General features: G+C 39.8%; 1 pseudogene; it reads left to right on the forward strand.

Annotated features, from left to right (window-relative positions):
* Positions 1 to 1,425: 1,425 nt before the first annotated feature.
* LOC133235759 (tissue alpha-L-fucosidase-like) lies at positions 1,426 to 3,113 on the forward strand (annotated as a pseudogene).
* The last annotated feature ends 5,650 nt before the right edge of the window (positions 3,114 to 8,763 follow it).

Genomic DNA, 8,763 nt, shown 5'->3' on the forward strand with positions numbered 1-8,763 from the left:
TTCATTTCCAGTCTGTTACAGCCTAATATTTTATAAAATGCAATAAAAATAACTTAAAATGGAATAAAAATCAATGTACACAAAATTCAAGTCCCATTTTTTAATTAGATTCAACAGAAATAAACTTAAGCTGCCACATGGTTGCCAACAGTTCTAAACGCTGTGCTGTGCTCAGTCGCTTCAGTCGTGTCTGACTCTTTGTGACACATGGGCTGTAGCCTTCCAGCCTCCTCTGTCCATGGGATTCTCCAGGAAAAAATACTGGAGTGGGTTGCCATACCCTCTTCCAGAAGATCTTCCCAACCCAGGATCGAACCCACATCTCCTGCATCTCCTGCATTGCAGGCGAGTTCTTTACTGTGAGCCCCCAAGGAAGCCCAGCAGTTCTAAATGCTTCCTCTCAACTCTGTTCTCGTCTCATCTCCAAACAGTAACTAACACATCCCTGACAGTAGGCCTCACTTTGAGCAGCAACCTCACAAAGAACAATGAGGATCCCCAAAGTCTGTCACGTCCCTACTGCTTTCCTTCTGTAATGCTCAAAGGGCTCTCATCAAAACAGGCTTTAGGCCGGGTCGGCAGGCTTCAGGCCCCACCTTTATTGGCGTGAAGCTGGTGTCCGGGGGGTAACTGAGACATTACAGGAAAAAGCCACTTCTGCCGGGCACTGGCCATTGTCTCAGTTGGGAATTTCCACACAGCTAAGCGGTGGGCTGTTTAGTATGAATGCACAGGTGTGGAGACAGCCTGTGATAGACAGCTTTATGGCAAATAAACACAGTGTATGATATACTGTAATCAACTATATAAACAACTTTAAAATTGTCTTTACTTCATATTTCCAGCATTTGCTTTTGTTAATCGTATGTCTTCTTGACAGCAATTAAATAACCTTGAGAGGAAATGTACACCTGCTGTCTCCCCTGGGGAAACTACATCTCTTTTGTGAATGACATAAGTTCTCCATAAAACATAAGCAAAGATAGGAGAATTGAATTTGGAGATATGTCTCCTTCCTCTCTTGTTTTATCTCTAGTTGAATTGGAGGGCAGTTTAATATAGCTAAGCTTTTCCCAGGTCCCTATGCTGGCGTTCTTTCAAACCCCACTATTTCCCAGACGGCCAAACTGGAGACCCTAGCTAATGACATTCTGACAGGTATCAATTAGTGGGGAAGATGTCACGACTGCCTCGCTTGGCCTGTACTTTCACCCTCCCTGACTTCCGGGCCATGGTGCTCTCAATACTTCCTGATTTCTGCAGCCCACCTCATCTACTTTCCATGAACACTATACTGGTCCTGTTTTCCTTAAAACAGAACATAACAACGTTTCCTTTGCTTGAGACAGGTTCCAAACAAGCCCCATTCATTAGGATCGGTGAAGTAAAAGTCAATTTTAATAGACAGGTGTCCCCACTCTCAAGATGGAGTGGCAGGAGAGTGGCTGCTGCTGGGAGGGCCAGGTGGGTGCTCAGGGCTCAGTGCAGGCTGCTCACAGCTGCACCTCTGGTGAATTGAGCTTCAGCTCCAGGCTGGTTGGACAAGCAACATTTGGGGTGAGTGGCCTGGGGCATTGCGTGCTTCTGGAGACACTGGAAGGGTGAGCAGCTGCCCCAGTACCAGTGTGTCATGCACAATAACCACCCCCTGGCTTCAGCTATGTGGATTCAGGGTGACGGCTCACCACACCTTCTTCCACCAGAAGTGGGCTCGCCTCTTCCAGGCTCCATATATAGTTTTTTTTTTTTTTTTTTAATAGTTTTCATTTATTTATTTTGGGCTATCTAGATCTTTGTTGCTGCAATGGCTTTCTATAGGTGAGGCGAGCAGGGGCTGCTCTCTAGTTTCGGGACAGGGGCTTCTCATGCAGTGGCTTCTCTTGTTCTGGAGCACAGGCTCTAGGGCACGCAGGCTGCAGTAGATGTGGCATGTGGTCTCAGTAGTCATGGCTCCCGGGCTGTAGAGCACAGGTTCAATAATTGTAACACATGGGTTTAGCTGTTCTGTGGCATGTGTGAGCATCCTGGATCAGGGATCAAACCCAAGTCTCCTGCACTGGCTGGTGGATTCTTTACCTCTGAGCCACCAGGGAAGCCCCATATACAGTTCTGACCACAAAACATCACCAAGGCTTCAAAAACTGGCTGAGTCCTTTGTCTTAGAGCTAGAACTTGGAGAACCTGAGCCTCCATTGTGTTTTGTGAGTTGAGTTGGGAGCTGCTGTCCTGAAGAGGAGCATGCAGGTATGGACTGCATCACACTCTTACAATGGTTCCATCCACTCTACCTACTTTTAAGAAAAATGGCTTCAAAATGACAGCATTTTTCAGTGTGAGAACAATGCCAGAGTTGTATGACCTGGTTAACAGGTAGAAACCTGACCTGATTCGGTCTGATGGAGAGTAAGAATGTTCTGATACCTACAGGAATTCTACAGATTTTCTTTCTTGGCTCTACAGTGATAGCCCTGTCAAGGGTAAAGTTGTAGTAACTGACGATGGGGTCAGAAATATCATGGAGGATACTGCGGGGATCAAGGTAAATTCAGACCAGGGAGGTTGCTAGATCACAAGTAGGAGATGTGCACCACAATGGACAAGGCACCCAGGACTGTCACCGGGACATGGGACATCACAAGTGAATCCAAAATCATTCCCGAACTGGTTCAGACATGAGTTTGGGAGGTAACTATCTTCTCAACATTGGACAGCTAAAGATGTGCTAATAGTTATCTCTTCCAAGGCAGGCATCTTGCTGCTGGGAAGTGGCTGAACATAATGGGGAGGCTATCTGTGTATCTAAATCATGGAGGGTGCAATGGGAAAAGAACAAGGTAATTGTAAGATATACCTTAAAAAGATCAGCTATTTATATCATTTTACTGCACTGGTGAAAAAATAGTCTTAAACTTTCAATCCCCCATAACCCTTCAACTACAAAGGTAAGCATGCTGGGATCCAGGAAGCTCTGAAGTGTGCTCCACAAATCCGGGAAAAGATCCCCTCTTTCTTTGAGCTCACCCTCTGCTCTCCCAGTTGAGTCGACCTGGACTATAAAGCTGACACGAGTGGAGTGATCATTGGGGTTCAAGAGGAAAGGGTCACTCTCTGCTGCTTACTGCTTTAATTTTCCTTGTATAGTATCATCATTATAATAAGCTAACTACTCCATCCAAAGATGACTTTTGCAACACATTTTAGTCAAAGGTACTGAGTGCATTATATCAATGACTCAGTGGACCAAGGAGCTGAGCTCCATTGCAAGCATACTTCACTCTGGACAGCAAAAGAAAGGGCTGAATAATTAAGCTCGGGGTTTCATTCATTCCTACCTTTGGAAATTATCTATAATGGAAGCCTCCCTCCATTCTCTGTGTTTGATAAACTTAACTTGCTTACTAAATGACTTTAGTTAAAGAATAAGCCAAGTCCTCCTATTGCCTATGGGAGGAGGTAGAAAGAGTTTGGCAAGTTCAACCATATGTTATTTATTTAGCATCAATTATCACCACTTCCTCCCCAAGCAGCACACCCCCTCAGCACATCCCCACCTCCAAGTTCAGAAGAACCTGGAGGGGAAGGAAAAAGCTTGCTAAGTTGCTTATGTTCACTCTTCAGAAGTTTGTAAAGCAAACTAAGAGCTCTGAAATTCAGTCTGTTTACAGTGGTACTATAAGAAAATGGATTTATTCTACCCTGCCTTTTCAGAAATGATCAAATAAATACATTTGCAAGTCAACAACATTTATAGGTCTCCCCACCATTTCTTTCTCTGTTTTCGTTCCTTGCAATTTTGTTCATTTGGCTGTTTGTTATTGTTGAAGAGACTGGCTGTTTGTCCTGGGGTTTCCAACAATTTGAATTTTGTTGATCATGTCCCTGTGATGTTGTTTAATATGTTCCTTTGCCATTGTAGGCTGTAAATTGGTAGTTAGATCTAGAGGCTTGATAAGATTCAGGTTCAATTATTTTGTCAAGAGTATTTGACACATAGAGTTTTGCACTTCTATTAGGAGGTATATAATGCCTGATTGTCTCTTTGGTGATGTCAACAGCCAGTGGTGGTCATTGCCCAGATCCATTAATTCATTAAGAGGCTGCAAATGGCAATATCCTAATTCTGTCACTCCTTATTTGTTTATTAGTTGAAAAAAATTCTGCAAAGAGAAAGTTCCCCTTGATTCTTCCATTACTTGGAGATCTTTTTTTTTTTTTTTTTAACACATTGGATTGTTTCCCTTAGCATCCTCTAAAAGTGATTAATGGGTTTAGTTTTTTTTGGTGTCCTACTGATTTAAATATACCTGATATGTTTCAATTCATTGCATTTATCATCCTACTCATGCTCAGATGATTCCATCTCTAGTCAGCTGAATCTTCTTTAAGCTGGCACCCAAATTCTTTGGACAGAATCCTAGTAGTTTTCCATCATTTCCTTGCTACTGATATGACAAGATAGTCCCGACTCATTTAATAAACTTCCTGCCTCACACCCAGAATCAGTTGTCTTTCCAAGAGGTTTGTTTTCTTTTGGTGGGAAATAGAATTTACAGACACAATCAGGGTTCTGGAAGTGCTCATTGCTGTTGGGCTAGTCCTTGTTTACAGGCTTTTCCAGTGGGCAGAACTAGAAAATGAGTACTTTTAAAATATAAAACATATAATGAGTTAGTTAGCTACCTCATTCATTTTCAGAACTACAGGATTTTTACTTACTCTCATTGATCTAATATCTGTGCCTGCTCTCACCAAAGCTACAAATCTCAGTTCTCAGTGACACATGCACACACATTTTTGTTACTAATACATACACAAAAGTTTCAGAAGAACAATATTAATACTACTACAGTATGATTATTGAATCAAGAGACACAAACAAAAACCAGTTAGACATAATGGAAGAAAAAACTAAATGTCTGGTAGTTATAAACAAAATAAAATATTGTTTAACAAGAAGTATTCAAAACTTATATTAAGAAAGTTATAAGCAGTCATGAAGACATAAAATTAAACTTAGTTGGAAAGATGAACTGTGTTCATAGAAAAATTCAACATTGTAATAGGATCTTAGTTTTTCTTATATTTATTTAAACAATTGCATAAAATTCCAATAAAAATGCTATTAAGTTTTTTCCTAGAGCCAAATACATTGATTTTATAGTATGATTGGAAGAATAAACATGCAAGAATAGCCAGGAAACTCCTCAAAATTTAAAAAAAAAATACATAATATTAAAACATATCATAAACTTATATAATTAAATCAGTTTGGTATTAATGCATGAATAGACAGATGAGCATAAAATTCAGAAATAGACCTACCTACATATAAAAATTTAGTGTAAAGTAAAAGGGCATCCCTAATTAGTGAGGACAAGATATACTTTTTGATAAGTGGTATTAGGACAACTGGATAGTTATATGCAAAGAGATATTTCTGTGTATACCAGGACAACTTTTGAATGACTGGGAAATTTACAGGTTAAAAATAATATGTAAAAAAAAAAAAAACTGGGTGAATTTCTCTAAAATCTGGCATAGGAATAACTCTCTATATTACAACTGAAAGTCAAAAAGTAGTAAGTACAAAATTTGACATGTACAATTACGTGAAAACAGGTGCTTTACATCGAATCCACAGGAGTTACATCAGGCTCATTTTATAGAGGAGAAATCTGAGACTCAGAGAAATTAATATCTTGGCAAAGTTTGCAGTTAGTAAGTGGCAGAGATAGGATTTGAACACAAGGAAATTGTCACTTACGGCACACTGTCACCGAGACTTCTGTTCACCCTAAGCACATTGAGAAAATCAGAATATAGATATTTTCTGGATCCTAATTACAATTGGAGAATAAAATCTTATTAATATTAGTAGGCTAGCTCCATTGTTTGATGTAGACTTCTTGTTGAGTTGAGAAGAGTTTTAAAAGGCATAGGAGCCTGGGGAGAAAGAGAGACTTCAGTGTATCTTGAAGACAAACTATAAATATGATATGATAACTCACATGGAAATCTATGCCTCTCAGTTCTTATTGTGTCAGAAACTCTTACATTGCTGCAGCAACCTCATCTCATGCTTCCTTTTATCTCTACACTGTGAAACATCGCATCAACCCCAAGAATCCTGTCTTAAATATAAGAAAGGTGAAAGAATATTCAGATCTTTTAATTTACTATCAGCAAAGACAGTGTCTTGGTTAAGTTATTTTAATGGGAATAACTCAAACTGGTTGTTGGATTTATAAAGAAGGTGCCAACTAATTGGAGGTTTCACTTCCCGGTTGATATTTTGTGTTTGTGCAAACTAAGCAATTAGTACCAGCCTTTGTTTCTGCTCTTCCTGTCATTTAACTTATTCACATTTTAATTTTTCATTCCTTCCAGTGCATCTCATACTTAGCCAACAAATACTGAATTTCTATTTTCTGTTTCTTCGGGAAACTTTACAGCCAATTGTGCTTTCTCTCCGTTAAGAACACAGTTAAAGGGGCTGGTGAGAACAATTCAATTCATTCTTTGGTTCCATAAAGGTTTGTTAAGCACTAACTAATATGTCAGGCATTGTTCTAGGTGTTCGAGATATAAGGAGGATAAGGCAGCAAGTTTCCATTCTCAAGGATCTTATCTTCTATAGAAAGAGACAGAGGAAAAGCAATGAACAGACACAAAACCAAATAATAATCAGAGTGATTTGTTTTGCGAATAAAACATTAAACAATGATGTGAGAGGGACTGGGGTAAGGATCTTCCTTAGCTTGGATGGCCAGAGAAGTCCCTGAGATTTGAGTCACATGAAAACCCAGGCAGAAAGATGTCTGGACAGAAGGAATAAGTGCAAAGACCCTGATGCAGGAATGCACTTGGTGTGTATAAAGACAAGGAGGAGAGCCTGTAACTGGAGGGGAATGAACTATCAGTTCAGTCATTCAGTTGTGTCCGACTCTTTGTGACCCCATGGACTGCAACATGCCAGGCTTCCCTGTCCATCACCAACTCCCAGAGCTTACTCAAACTCATGTCCATAGAATTTGTGATGCTATCCAACCATCTCAACCTCTGTCGTTCCCTTCTCCTCCTGACTTCAATCTTCCCCAGAATCAAGGTTTTTTCCAAAGAGGCAGTTCTTCGCATCAGGTATGCGAAGGTATAGGGCTTCTCTTGTGGCTCAGCTGGTAAAGAATTTGCCTGTAATGTGGAAGACCTGGGTTTAATCTCTGGGTTGGGAAGACCCCTGGAGAAGGGAAAGGCTACCCACTCCAATATTCTGGCATAGAGAAGTCCATGGACTGTATAGTCCATGGGGTTGCAAAGAGTTGGATAAGATTGAGTGACTTCCACATACATACATACATAGGAATGAACTATACTGAACTGTAACTGACCTCCAAGTAATTAAGGATTTGCTTATTTGTTAGTTTATTCATTTATACACTCTACCTTCTCCCCCCAAAAAAGGATTAAAAATTGCTCTTTGAATGTTGCTATTTCTTAGAGTGCTCCAGGCACACTTTTTATTTGAGAAAAATAAAAGCAAGTCCTTTAGCAGGTAAAATCCAACAGATAGATCTAGGACAGGCATAAAGACTATGGATGCAGGATGTTCACTTCTTTTTAAAGGCTCACACACCTTGAAATGTCATTTAAGAAATTATTTTTAGAGAAGATTGTTGCATTTAATTTAATTTCAAATCAACAGATCCATTATATTCTCTAATTAATCATGGCACATGCTATTTACCAAACTCCTATAAAAACAAATTTCTTTTGTACACATTACAAAGAAATGTTACATAAAATTAAGCACCAAGTAATGACTTTAATTTGCGGTTAGTTAATAATACACAGATGATCATGCGGCTGTAAAGGAAGCCACTTGGGATATTAACAGATATGCTGGTACAGGGGAATTAGACACAGGCAGACTGTGAGCTCTGGGAATAAAGAGGACCCAAGAGTTAGTGGACATTAGATGTTCTGGCTCCAGTAACAAGCAGAAACCTGCTAAAGGCCTTTGTCCAGAAAAGCCTGTCTGAATGAATTTTAGGTTTTTCCATTGGTTTCTATTTTTTTTATTTCTTGCCAAGCAAACAGATTTTACAAAACTTAAAGGAATTTTCATTTTATCTGAAATTTGATGAATGGCCTTGACTCAAAAGCTTTTCCTTTCAGCTTTGCAAGAAGCTCTAATTGTCCCAAGTTCTATGAGCCATGTTTCTGGGCTAATTTTTTGCCACTTAATGATCCAAAGCTACGATACTCAGACTACATTTTTGGAAGTGAAAACAAAATACAGTAAAGCCCTAATATTTGAAAGAAACCAATGCTTCATTTCTCTGTGGTCTGCAGGCTACATAAGTGATCATATAAACCGACATACAAAAATGAAAATTCCCTATCCCATGGTGTAGCGGATGGGCTGGAAAACCAGTGGGCCAGATTTGTGATTAAAATCTGTTTAATCTCTTAGGAGGGGAGGAATGGAAAATTGGTAGGAGACTGAAGTGGCTCATCTTTCTCTTACAGAACAGAACTTTTCTGATATTTTCTCAATTCCACTTCTTGCTCCTATCAACGCCATGTAAAAGGGGATTTGTGCAGTGAAAGAGTCATGGTGCCAAGTCTCATGGCAACCCACTCCAGTACTCTTGTCTGGAAAATCTCATGGGAGGAGGAGCCTGGTGGGCTACAGTCCATGGGGATTGCGAAGAGTCAGACACGACTGAGAGACTTCACTTTGACTTTTCACTTTCATGCATTGGA

Source organism: Bos javanicus, chromosome 2, assembly GCF_032452875.1.
Source record: "Bos javanicus breed banteng chromosome 2, ARS-OSU_banteng_1.0, whole genome shotgun sequence".
In the NCBI taxonomy this organism is placed as follows: Eukaryota; Metazoa; Chordata; class Mammalia; order Artiodactyla; family Bovidae; genus Bos; species Bos javanicus.